This window comes from Ovis canadensis, chromosome 24 (assembly GCF_042477335.2).
Source record: "Ovis canadensis isolate MfBH-ARS-UI-01 breed Bighorn chromosome 24, ARS-UI_OviCan_v2, whole genome shotgun sequence".
Classification (NCBI taxonomy): domain Eukaryota; kingdom Metazoa; phylum Chordata; class Mammalia; order Artiodactyla; family Bovidae; genus Ovis; species Ovis canadensis.
The window spans coordinates 25876006-25889392 of NC_091268.1; positions in this window are offsets into that span (position 1 = coordinate 25876006).

Below are 13387 nucleotides of genomic sequence, written 5' to 3' on the forward strand. Positions count from 1 at the left end.
GAAAGACCTACAGTGGCAAAGAGTGGCTCAAAGCTCACCAATTCTATTCTAGTCTTTTCCTCCCAAGAAGACTCCCCTGCAGTTAGGGTGGGGGCCGTGTACCAGGGATTGACCAAAGATAAGTGAAATATGCAAATGTATGTATTAGGGTTCTCCAGAGGGACGGAACCAATAGGGTATATATAGAGAGATTTATTATAAGGAATTGAGCACAGAGGCTGAGAAGTCCCAAGATTTGTAGTCAGCCAGCTGGACACCCAGAAAGCCAATGGTTTGGTTCTAGTCTAAGTCTGAAGGCTGATATCCCAGCTCCAAGACAGTTGGGCACAGAGGGTGGATTTTTGAGCCTTTTTATTCTATTCAGGTCTTCAGTGAATTAGATGAGGCCCACCCACACTGGCGAGGGCCATCTGCTTTCCCTAGTCTACCAACTCATATGCTCACCTCATTCAGAAACATCTTTATAGACAGAGGCAGAATGATATTTGACCAATATCTGTGCACCCTGTGGCCCAGTCAAGTTGGCACATATGACGTATCATCGCAATGTGATAGGTCACTTGCAGACCTCGCCCTAATGCCCCTCGTGGATTCCTCCATATAGTCTTTCTTTCCTTTCTGTGGTGCTTTTGGAGGCCACATATTAGAGGTGATGGAGTCAGAGGGACGGTGCCTGGACCCCTGGTTCACCATCTGTCCATAATGATATTAACAAATGAATGAATGAATAACCGGGAAAGAAGGAAAAGCCCTTCTTTACAGAACAATGCCAACTCGCACATGTACAAGGAACGATGGAATTAGAAAGTCACCATCTGGCAGCCACCGCAGTGAGGAGTGTTTCGGGCAAAAATCTTCAATGGATGCTAAAATTAGTAGATGAAAGATTGACGAGAAACTGGATATTTGCATAGTTTCAAAATAAATCCGAGTACGATATTTATAAATCAGGAAGGTTTAAAAAGTAATAATTCAGAATGCAGAAACCTGGCTAAGACCATCTTAACCAGTAATCCAAATGGACGTCACCAGCAGTGTGTCAAATATACATCCTGTGCCTTTGACACAAAGCACTGAGAGGGACCAATATCACGTCTGTGGTGTTCTGATCATGTGTGCATCAGGGGGAAAAATGCACTGAACTCCAAGCAAGGGACCTTCTAAAAAAAGAATAGGCCTGTGCTCTTTTAAAAATTGTTTGCTTACTTATGGCTGTGCTGGGCCTTCTTTGCTGGTTGGACTCTTCTCTGTTTGTAGTAAACAGGGTCCACTCTCTAGTGGTAATGCATGGGCTTCTCATTGCAATGGCCCCTCTTGTTGCAGAGCATAGGCTCAGGAGTTGTGGAGCATGGACTTAGTTGCTCCCAGGCATGTGAGATCTTCCCGACCCAGGGATCAAACCCATGTCTCTTGCATTGGCAAGTGAATTCTTTACCACTGAGCCGCCAGGAAATCCCTGGACCTGTGCACTTTTTGGTTTTTTGTTTTTTCATTTATCTTTTGGCCATGCAGCTTGTGGGATCTTAGTTCCCCAACCAAGGATTGAACCCAGGCCCTCAGCAGTGAGTGGCTTCCCTGGTGGCTCAAATGGTAAAGAATCAGCCTGCAATGCAGGAGACCTGAGTTCGATCCCTGGGTCAGGAAGATTCCCTGGAGAAGGGAATGGCTGCCCACTCCAGTATTCTTGCCTGGAGAATTCCATGGACAGAGGAGCCTGGCAGGTTGCAGTCCATGAGGTCTCAAGGAGTCAGACACGACTGAATGACTAACACTCAGCAGTGAGAGGAAGGAATCCTAACCAAGGAGTTCCCAAGAATAAACTTTTAAAATTTATTTTTATTAGTTTTCTCTATTTTTTGTGCACATCACCCTGCATATAGGATATTAGTTCCCTGACCATGGATTGAACCCAGGTCCCCTGCAATGGAAGGGTGGTGTCTTAACCACTGGACCACCAGGGGTGTCCTAAGGGCCTGTGCTCTTTGAGGAATGCTCAGACAGTGAAAGGCAAAGACAGAGGAAGAGTTCCAGAGTCAAGGAGAATTGCTTTGTTCCTGAATTGGATTCTAGACCAGGAAAAAAAGCTGTTTTCTTTTGCTATTCGTGGGAAATTGGTGAAATCTGAATAAGGTCTTAGATGATAGTATCCATGTTCATTATCATCAATATTAATTTCCCGATTTTAACAATCATACTGTACCTGTGTTCGTCTTTGTTTTTAGGGAATACACACCGACATATTTAAGGGTGAAGAAATATTATGTCTGCAAGTTGATTCCTAAATCATTCATAAAAATGACAAAAATGACAAAATTATGTATATATAAAGAGAGACCCTGATGCTGGGAAAGACTGAAGGCAAAAGGAGAAGAGGGCGACAGAAGAGATGGTTAGATAGCATCACTGACTCTTTGGACGTGAACTTGAGCATACTCCGGGAGATAGCGAAGGACAGGGAAGCCTGGTGTCCTGCAGTCCATCGGGTCTCAAAGAGTCGGACACGACTTAGTGACTAAACAATGACAACAGAGAGAGGATGCTCTGGAGAGAGGTAGAATTACAGAGCAAGGGCAAAATGTCAGCGTTTCTGTAAGTATGAAATTTTGTCAAAACAGAGTTCAGGGAAGTTCCTGATGGTCCAATAGCTAGGATTTGGCTCTTTCATTGCCAAGTACCTGGGTTCAATCCCTGGTTAGGGAACTAAGATCCTGCCAGCTGCACAGTGTAACCAAAACCAAAAATAAATTAAAAAAAAAAAACCAAAATGAAAATTAAAAAGTTAAAAATAAATCGGCGCAATAGGGAACCCTCTGCCATCATAAATCTCAATGTTGATTTCACCACAGTGAATTTTCTGAAAACTAATTTTCAGGTAGGATGTACTTTTTGTTACATAGTGACAATTATCATTGTAATTTTCTTTATTCTATGAAGGGATCTATTAATCAAACATTAAATGTGTTTAATGTTTAATGAATGTGACGTTAAATGTGTCAAAGAAAATATATAGCAAGTTGCTTTTTAAAAATGTCTAATGCTTTTAGGTATTTTTGTGGATAGTTTGGATGGTATACTTATTTCCACTCAGCCTGAGAGGTTTGAATTCATGGGGCTTACAAAATATCCCACAATATTGACAGAAATAAAAAAATGTATAAAAACAGAAAAACTCAAGAATGTACTTCTACCAAGAGACAATATTTACCCAAGTAAAAGCTGTTGTGCTTTGGGACTTCCTTGGTGATCCAGTGGGTAAGACTCTGTTCCCAATGCAGAAGGCCCGAGTTCAATCCCTGCTCAGGGAGCGAGATCCCTCATGCTGCAACTAAGACCTGGTGCAGTTGAAAACAAGCAAACAAAAGATCATGCTTATTAAAAAAAAATTGATGTGCTATTATCAAGTCTTTCCAAAGTGTTCAAATTAGTTTTCAAATACACACTAACTCTTTTTATTTTTCACATTTTTACTGGTTTATGTGATATTTACACAAACAATGATAAGAACGAATACAAATGTAAATAGGTCTGGAAACCCAGACAATAAACTTTTGGAATAAACATGCAGTTCAACAAATGGGAACAAACGTTCACCTCTGTGTGGTAGTTCAGCGTCTCCTCCCACGCTTGCTGTGGGCCCCACATGGTTGATCTTACAGACTGGCGAATATTGATTAGTCCAGCTGGTTGGGTAATTGGAGATGATTAAAGGAAATTCGGTTTTCCCTGGTGGCTCAGTGGTAAAGAATCTGCCTGCTGATGCTGAAGATCCAGGTTCAATCCTTGGGCTAGGAAGATCCCCGGAAGAAGGAAATGGCAATGCACTCGAGTATTCTTGCCTGGGAAATCCCACGGACAGAGGAGCCTGGTGGGCTACAGTCCATGGCTCTCAGAGTTGAACACGACTAGAGACTAAACACCACCACCAACACCACCGCCAAAGGAAATTCACATTCTATTAACTAGTATGCATTTACTGTATTTGGCTTGCCTGGTGACTCAGTGGTAAAGAGTTGCCTGCTGATGCAGGAGAGGCAGGTTTGGTCCTTGGGTTAGGAAGATCTGCTGGAGAGCTTATTTGGCTTAATCATTCCCCTAGTGATGGACATTTCAAGAAGATATTCTAAGCCCTGATAATACAGTGTGTTCTAGTTATGACCCATCTCTATGGCAAAACAGATAACAAGAGAGGAAAGGGAAGCCATCCCTGATACTGTCTTGTTTAGGGGTTTTCAATGTTTCACAGCTGGCAAGAGTCGGACACGACTGAGCGACTGAACTGACAGTTGGGCAACGCCACTCCTAAATTCAGCATGATGTTTTAAAAAGCCTGATGAGGGTCTTTCCTGACAGTCCAGCTGTAAAGAATCCACCTTCCAATGTAGGGGACATTGGTTTGATCCCTGGTCAGGGAAACTAAGATCTCACATGCCTCAGGGCAACCAGAGAAAGCTTGCATACTGAAACAAAGACCCCAGACACTTCAACGAAGACCCAGTGCAGTCTAAAATAAAATAAAATAAAATAAAAAAGAGCCTTGTTGCTAGCATTTTCACATTGATGGGATTGAGTGTCTATTAGAGAAAGCCAGAAGTAGCTCATTGTATTGGTCAGGACTCTTTGAAATGCAAGACAGGGACTTGCCTGGTGGTCCAGTGGTTAAGACTCTGTGCTTAACAATGAAGGGGGCTCAGGTTTGATCCCGGGTCAGGAAAATAACATCCCACATTCCATGTGGCCAAAAAAATAAGTTAAAAATACATTTAAAAAAATGTAAGAGACAGAAAAGAAACTCATATGTGTTCAAAGGAAAGGAATTTATTGGCATATCTGAAAAATCCCTAACTTTTGGCACTGCCACCTTCAGAAGTTCAAATAGGTAAACATTTCCATTAAATTTATCTCTTCCTCCCAAATATTGAGATTCATTAAAGGGAGTGAATCATTTATTGGCTGGAGAAGTGTATCGATTAGTCATACATGCCTGTATATTTTAGTCTACGATGTATGTATCTGTAACAGCATTTCCTGAAATGGGTTCCTTAGGACATTAATTCTGTTATTAGATGTTCTGTGAAAAAGGGTCGGATATGTTTGGGAAACACTGAACTCTGTGCTATACAATAGAACCTCGCTGTTCACCCATCCTATGTAAAAGCTTACGTTCTGTATAAAAGCTTGCATCTGCTAACTCCAGCTTCTCATTCCATCCCTCCTCCGATCCCTTCTCTGGCAGCCACCTGTCAGTTCTCTGTGTCCATGGTTCTGTTTCTGGTTCATTTGTGCCATATTTTGCATTCCACACGTAAGTGGTATCATACGGTGTTGTCTTTCTCTTTCTGACTTACTTCACTCAGTATAATCATCTCTGGGTCCACTCAGATTGGGGAACATCTCATTCCTTTTTATGGCTGAGCAGTATTCTATTGTGTACACGTATCACACCCTCTTTGGCTTCCCAGGTGGCCCAGTGGTAAAGAATCCCCCTGCCAATGCTGGAGATGCAGGAGACATGGGTTCGATCTCTGGGTCAGGAATATCCCCGAGAGTAGGAAACGGCTACCGACTCCAATATCCTTGCCTGGAAAATTCCATGGACAGAGGAAACTGGGGGGCTACGGTTCATGAGGTCACAAAGAGTCGGAATGGCTGAGTGACTGAGCTCTCACGCACACCACACCTTTATGCATTTATCTGTCCATAGACGTTTAGGTTGTTTCCATGTCTTGGCTATTGTGAGTAATGCTGCTATGAACATGTGTCTTTTTGAATTATAGTTTTGTCTGATATATTCCCAGGAGTGGGATTGGTGGATCATTTTTTGTTGAACTTGACATCCTAATGGGATAGACAACTGTTAAATAATTATGCCATCTCTTTTGATAAGCCATAGGGTATTTTTTTAAGTTATTTATTTTTTAATTGAAGGATAATTGCTTTACAGAATTTTGTTGTTTTCTGTTAAACATCAACATGAATCAGTCATAGGTATACATATGTCCCCTCCCTCTTGAACCTCTCTCCTAGCTCCCTCCCCACCCCACCCCTCTAGGTTGATACAGAGCCCCCATGTGAGTTCCCTGAGACATCAGTAAATTCCCATTGGCTGTCTATTTTGCATATGGTGATGTAAGTGTCCATATTACTCTCTCCATACATTTCACCCTCATCTCCCTTCTCCCCATGTCCATAGGTCTGTTCTCTATGTCTGTTTATCCACTGCTGCCTTGCAAACAGATTCATTAGTACCATCTTTGTAGATTCCATTTATATGCAGTAGTATACAATATTTATCTTTCTCTTTCTGACTTCACTCTGTATAATAGGCTCTAGGTTCATCCACCCCATTAGAACTGATTTAAATGCGTTCCCTTTTAAGCCGTAAGTTTTTAGGCACTCAGTCATGTCCGACTCTTTGCAACATGGACTGTGGCCCTACCAGGCTCCTCTGTCCATGGATTTTCCAGGCAAGAGTACTGGAGTGGGCTGCCATTTCCTTCTCCAGAGGATCTTCCTGATCCAGGGATTGAATGCAGGTCTCCCATATTGTAGGCAGATGCTTTACCATCTGAGCTACCAGGGAAGTCATAAGGTATTTTAAGCAATAGGGTATTTATAAATAATATTCTTGGCATGTTAACTGATAATCTTTTTGAGATACAATATGTCCAGATTATTAGACTCCATGAAATATTGTTAAATATTTGTAGATGAACATTAATTGGTGACATGGAAAAAATCATGTAACAGTGTTCGTGATATTCACCTAAGTGATGTAGAAGTTGTATATTATGGAACTACTCAAACTTTAAAAATATTTATCAAACATGTATAACAAGCCCACTTGGAGACTGGTTCCTATGTTCTAGGCCCTGTAATAATTGTATTCTATAGATTGTTTTGCAATATCCTTACAACAGCCCTCTGAGGTAGACGGCTCAGTGGAGAAGGGAATAGCTATCTACTGCAGTGTTCTTACCTGAAAAATCCCATGGACAGAGGAGGCTGGCAGGCTATAGTCCATGGGGTTGCGGAGAGTCGGACACAGCTGAGCTACGGAACAGGCACACGTGCATGCATGAAGCAGGTGACTGATGAGGACCTACTGCACAGCACGGGGAATGCTCCTCAGTGCTCTGTGGTGGCCTAACTGGAAAGGAAATCCAAGGAAGAGGGGATACATGTGTATGTGTGGCTGACTCACTTTGCGGTACAGCAGAAGCTAACACAACATTGTAAAGCAGCTCTACTCCAATTAAATAATAAAAAAATAAAAGAAAGGCCCATGGAAATCATAGAGGGCTGCTTCCCAAACACACCTGGAGACTGGCAGTCATGACAGTGACCCCCGGAGGGGTGTGCCGCTGGGTTCCTGCCTTCCTGACCATCCCAGGTGCCACCGCTCATCACTGCTTCCCCACCGAGACTCCCAGTCGGGCCCAAGCACAGTCATGGGGCTAGCGCATCAAGCCCATTCCTGTGAGACCCAGGACCCCTTGTAGGAAGCTTGCGCTCAAGAACTGCTGCACTCCCCCTCCCCAATCAGCCTGGCCTTGGCTGCAGCCCGAGACATTTGCTACCCAGTGTCTTCCTTGCCTTCTTCAGTGGCATCAGATCTGCATTATGGCCTGAAGTTTCTTCCCCCTTCTCTAGCTCCTTTCTTGTGCTTTTCACAAGTGCGTGCACGCTAAGTCCCTTCAGTCGTGTCTGACTCCTTGCGACCCTGTGGACTGTAGCCCGCCAGGCTCCTCTGTCCACAGGATTCTCCAGGCAAGAATACTGGAGTAGGTTGCCATGTCCTCCTCCAGGGGATCTTCCTGACCCAGGGATCAAACCCTCATCTTTTATGTCTCCTGCATTGGCATTCTTTGCTACCAGCACCACCTGGGAAGCCCTATTCTTTACAAGCGCTTTTCTTCAAAACCTGTCGCAATCTAATTCCACTTTGGTGACTGCTTCTCAGAGGGCCTCCAACTCACAGTTGAGTTTCTTTCCACTGTACCTTCAGCCCTCACTCACCTCTTTTCAGGCTTTCTCTTAGCACCATGCTTTTCCCTTAATATCACTTTCACAATTTTAGGTAGTTAAAAAAAATTTTTTTTTCTGTGTCCTCCACTAGACTGTAAACTCTGTTAGGGCAGGAACCACATCTAAAATGAACTCACTGTTATATCCTGGTGCCTGACATAGCGCCTAGGACGAAGTGGGCACTCAGTCAGTATTTATAGAGTGGGAGGAATTTTCTCTGCTTCTCAAGTCATCTAGTGACCCAGGCCCCACTGGGTCAGCATGCTCTGTATGTTGAGGGTATTGGTATTTACAGTGGAGACAAAAAGTGTCATGGGGAGAAGTCATTAGTTTGAAAAACAAGAATTCAGATTTCTCTGCCATGATGAGTCTTAGAAATAGTCAGGACCCCCTGGAAATCAGAGTGAAGCCACTTTGAGAAATTACAAAGAGCTAATAGAAGGTGGCATTTCCAAAGAAGTTAGAGAAGGCAGGAGTTCAGAGAGGCTGGTCTTCAAAGGAAATCTTCTTGGAAAACTAGCAGACGACCTTGAGACTTGGCCCCAAATCAAATTAGCCTTTTCATGTTCACAAGCAAACAGGTGTCTGAGGGATGCAGAGATCTGAGTACGAGGGAGAGGGGGAGGAAGAAGGCCTTTGTATGGGACTCTGCCATTGCAGGATTTACCCAGCAGAGACGCTGATGCTTCACTAGATCCTGGCTCTGAGCTGTTCCATCTCCTCCAGCTCTCCTTAGCACAAGCCCAGCCTCCCCCAGGCTCTGTTTCAGGTCTAAGAAGAAACCCAATCATCTGCAATTTATGGATATATGCCAGAGGGCCAGTGTTTCTGGCTTAACGTTTGCTGTTCCTTTCTGTTCCTGTTAGTTTTGTGTTCTTTTGAAGTTTCTTTCATTTTGGACTGCAGTACACTAGCAAAGGGCTTCCTGGGTGGCTCAGTGGTAAAGAATCCACCTGCCAGTGTAGGAGACACGGGAGGTGCGGTGTTAGAACTGGCAACCCATTCCAGTATTCTTGCTTGGGAAATCCCTTGGACAGAGGAGCCTGGTGGGCTATATAGTGGATGGGGCAAAAGATTGGACACGACTTAGTGACAACACAACCACAACACTAGCAAAGGCTTGTTTGGAGATATTTAGTGCTCATAAAGAAGTTTTCAGTGGTAGTGAAGAGGCAGTGCTGCCCAATGGTTAATATCGTGGCTTTGGATGCTGTATCAGTCAGGGTACACAAGGCCATGATGCAGTAACAAACATCACCCAGGTCTCATTCACGCCACATGTCTCAGGATGCATGCATTACTATTACAGAATATCATAGGCTGGGTGGATTAAACAACAGACATTTATTTCTATTGTTTAGAAATAAATTCTAAGTCTGGGCAGTCCGAGATCAACGTGCCAGCAGGTGTGGTGTCTGAGAGCTCCCTTCCCGGCTCATAGCCAGCTGCCTTCTCCCTGTGGTCTCCCGTGGCACTTGAGTGCTCACGTTCTCTGGTGGGGACTCTGCTCAACGTCATGTGACAGTCTGGATAGGAGGGGAGTTTGGGGGAGAATGGATACATGTATACGTTTGGCTGGGTGGCTCTGCTGTGCACCTGAACCCATCACAACATTTTTCTCTTTGAATTTAGTCTTGGCTGCCCTGAGTCTTGCTGCTGCATGCGGGCTTGTCTAGTTGTGGCCAGCAGAGGCTACTCTCTAGTTGTGGTGTGCAGGCTTCTCGTGGTGGCTTCTCTTGTTGCAGAGCACAGACTCTAGGGTGTGCGGACTTCAGTAGTCGTGACTTCCATGGGCTTAGTTGTCCCATGGTATGTGGAATCTTCCTGGACCAGGGATTGAACCTGCGAACCTGGCACTGGCAGGCAGATTTTTAACCACTGGACCACCAGGGAAATGCTATCACAATATTGTCTATTGCTACGTTCCAATATAAAATAAAAAGTTTAAAACTTGTTTTAAAAAAAGAAGAAAGTTCCCTGGTATCTCTTCTTGTAAGGGCACTAATCTCATCATAATGGCCTTCCCCCTCATGACCTCATCTAAGCTTCATCACCTCCCAAAGGCCTCACCTCCAGATACCATCACATTGGGAATTCGGGCTTCAACAGATGAATCTGGGGCACAAACATTCAGCCCGTCACAGTTTCCTTCCTGGGTCATCTGGGGCTGTGCTTCTGTCATCCTCCCATTGGAATCCAGGCTCAGGAAGCTGTCAGCATCTGGGGCATTGCTATTCAGCATGGCAGAGGGAAAGAGAACATGGTTGAATTAAGCCCTGACCCCTGTCTTCAAGTGACATGTGTCTCTTCTGCCCGCATTCAAAAAAAGTCATTCATCTATGTATGACTTCAAAGAGGGGCATAGAAAGCACAATCCTGGCTTTTGCTTAGGCGAGCACTGTATTACTGGGCACAGCTCCAGCGATCGCCAGAGTCACACAGTCTAGACATTGCCATGAAAATATTTTCTAGATGTGACTAACATTCAAATCAGTGGACTGTCAATAATGCAGATTACCCTCAAGAGCAAAGACTGAAGTTTGCTTTTCCCCAAAATCATTTGGCCTCAAGCCTGCAACTTTTAAACCCTAGAATTTCCAGACTGCCTGGCTTGCTTTCTGGATTTTGGACTCAATACTGTAACATCAACTCTTCCCTGTATTTTTAGCCTGTTAGGCTGCCCTATGATTTTGGCCTTGTAGCCCCCGCAACTGCATGAGACAGTTCCTTAAAATACCTGTCTGTCTATCTATCTCTGTTTGAAATGTATGTATTTGTTGGCTATGCTGGGTCTTCGTTGCTGCAAGAGGGCTTTCTCTAGTTGAGGAGAGTGGGGGCCACTGTGATGCGTGGGCTTCTCTTGCTGCAGAGCACAGGCTCTAGGGCACTCGAGCTTCCCTCGTTGCAGCTCATGGACTCCATAGTTGCAGCTCTCAGGCATTAGAACACAGGCTCAGTAGTTGTGGTGCACGGATGTAGCTGCCTCAAAGCATCTTCCTGATCCAGGGATTGAACTCATGTCCCCTGCATTGGCAGACAGAGTCTTACCCACTGGACTACAAGGGAAGCCCTATCTATCTCCTTTTGGTTCTGTCTTTCTGGAATAACTTGGCTAATACACAGTTATACCCCGATTATACAATTAACCCCTCAACCTGTCAACGTCCAGTCCAGAGCTAAGCCTTGTTTTCTTGAACCTGCTTCCAGATCACCTAATACAAATGCAAATCCTGTAATGAGAACTGTCTAACCTTCTCTAATAAAAAGGATGCACTAAATAATAATTATCAAAATAATGTGTCATAATAAATACCATGTACATCTACCAAAGTAAATGACATTAAAAGTATCTAGCTTTTGACAGTATCGCAACAATATTTGAATTTCTAGAAGCTATTTTTCTACTTTGAGAGAAAGTAAGGGTTTTGGGCTAAACCTGTGGATTTCCTGTAGGCTATTATGCTAGCTCTGTGCTAGCAGAGTCATCAGTCATCCTATAAAAAGAGAATTCTTGGGACTTCCCTTGTGATCCCGTGGGTAGGACTCTGTGCTCCAATGCAGCAGGCCTGGGTTTGATCCCTGGTCAGGGAATTAGCTTCCACATGCTGCAACTAAAGATCCCACATGCTGTAAGGAAAATTGAAGATCCCATGTGCTGTAGCTAAGACCTGGAACAGCCAAATAAATAAATAAATATTAAAAAAGAAAAAAAGAACTCTTGCTTTTGCTCTCTACTCATTACTTTATACTAACCCCTTGCCTTAACGTATCTCTCAAACTCAAGTACATTCTGTCCTCCACCCTTGCAGTGACTCTTTCTTTCATCAGCCTTTGAAATTCTAGCATTTATATTTTTAAATAAATTAATTGATTTATTTGAAATTTCAGCAATTCATGAATGATATTGTTTTCCTGGCTTTAGTTTTGGGGAATCCCATTGGATAGCAAGGAGATCAAACCAGTCGATCCTAAAAGAAATCAACCCTGAACATTCATTGGAAGGACTGATGCTGAAGCTGAAATACTTTGGCCACCTGATGTGAAGAGCCGACTCATTGGAAAAGACCCTGATGCTTGGAAAGATTGGGGGCAAGAGGAGAAGGGGGCAACTGAGGATGAGATGGTTGGATGGCATCACTGACTCAATGGACATGAGTTTGAGCAAACTCTGGGAGATAGTGAGGGACAGGGAAGCCTGGTATGCTGCAGTCCATGGGGTTGCAAAGGGTTGGACACAACTTAGCAACTGAACAACGGCAGCATTTATGTGGGATCTCCTCCTGGTTATACTGCTCTAGCCAGCTTTGGACAAACAACCTTCCCAGAAGTTTATTAGCTCTGGGCTTCTTTTTAATAATAACAAAATCACTAAAATTTGCTGAGCACTTATTCTGGGCTTGAAACTGTGCTCATAAATTATTTGCACATAAACTTAAGTGTTCTAGAAATCATCTTACTTAATCCTTGCAACAGTTCCACAAAGTTGATATATTATCAAGGACATTTCTGTAGATAAGGAATTTGAGGCTCAGAGAGGTTAAGCTACTTGCCCAAGGTCACACATTGTGGTGGGGCTGGGCTTCAGATTTTTCTGGCTCCAAAGCTTGTGCCTTAATCATAATGTGCCACTATGCAGGCAGGATTCTGGACAGTTCTGAGAGAAACTCTCTTTCTTTTAAAACATTTATTTATTTATTTGGCTGTGTCAGGTCGTAGTTGCAACATATAGTCTTTCACTGCAGCGTGTGAGCTCCAGAACACTCAGACTGAGTAGTTGCGGGATGAGGCTTTGTTGACCCTGCAGCACGCGGAATCTGAATTTCCTCACTAAGGATCCAATCCGCATCTTCCACACTGGAAGGTGGATTTTAACCACTGGACCAGCAGGGAAGTCCCCAGGTGGATATTTCAACAGCAAGAGTAAAGAGGTATATTAGTCAGGGGTGGTCATGGGAGCTGAGCCACCGTGGGTAGTAGAGTATCTGGGACATATTATAGAAATAAGACCTTCCATAGTTGTGGAGGGAGCTGGGGAGCTGAAGACCAGCGGAATCACTGACCAGTTGATCTGAGGAGTCAGGAACGTCCAGCTGCTAACATGGCGCTGTGAGAGGGAGCTTATGGGATTTGTCTAGGTTGCCTCTGTGCAGCCCCTGCCTCTGTGAATCAGCAGGTAAGCTGATGGCAAAATGGTGGGGCTGGAGCCACTGTTGGTCAGCAGGGCGTCAGGTGGGAAGAAGAGCCAAATGCAGAGCAAAGGAGAATGAGGATGTGCCTGAACCCATGAGGCGTCTTTGTTACCATCCATCACTGCACGTGACAGTGATGCCCTTCAGAGAACAGGAAGCTGCCACTTCCTATG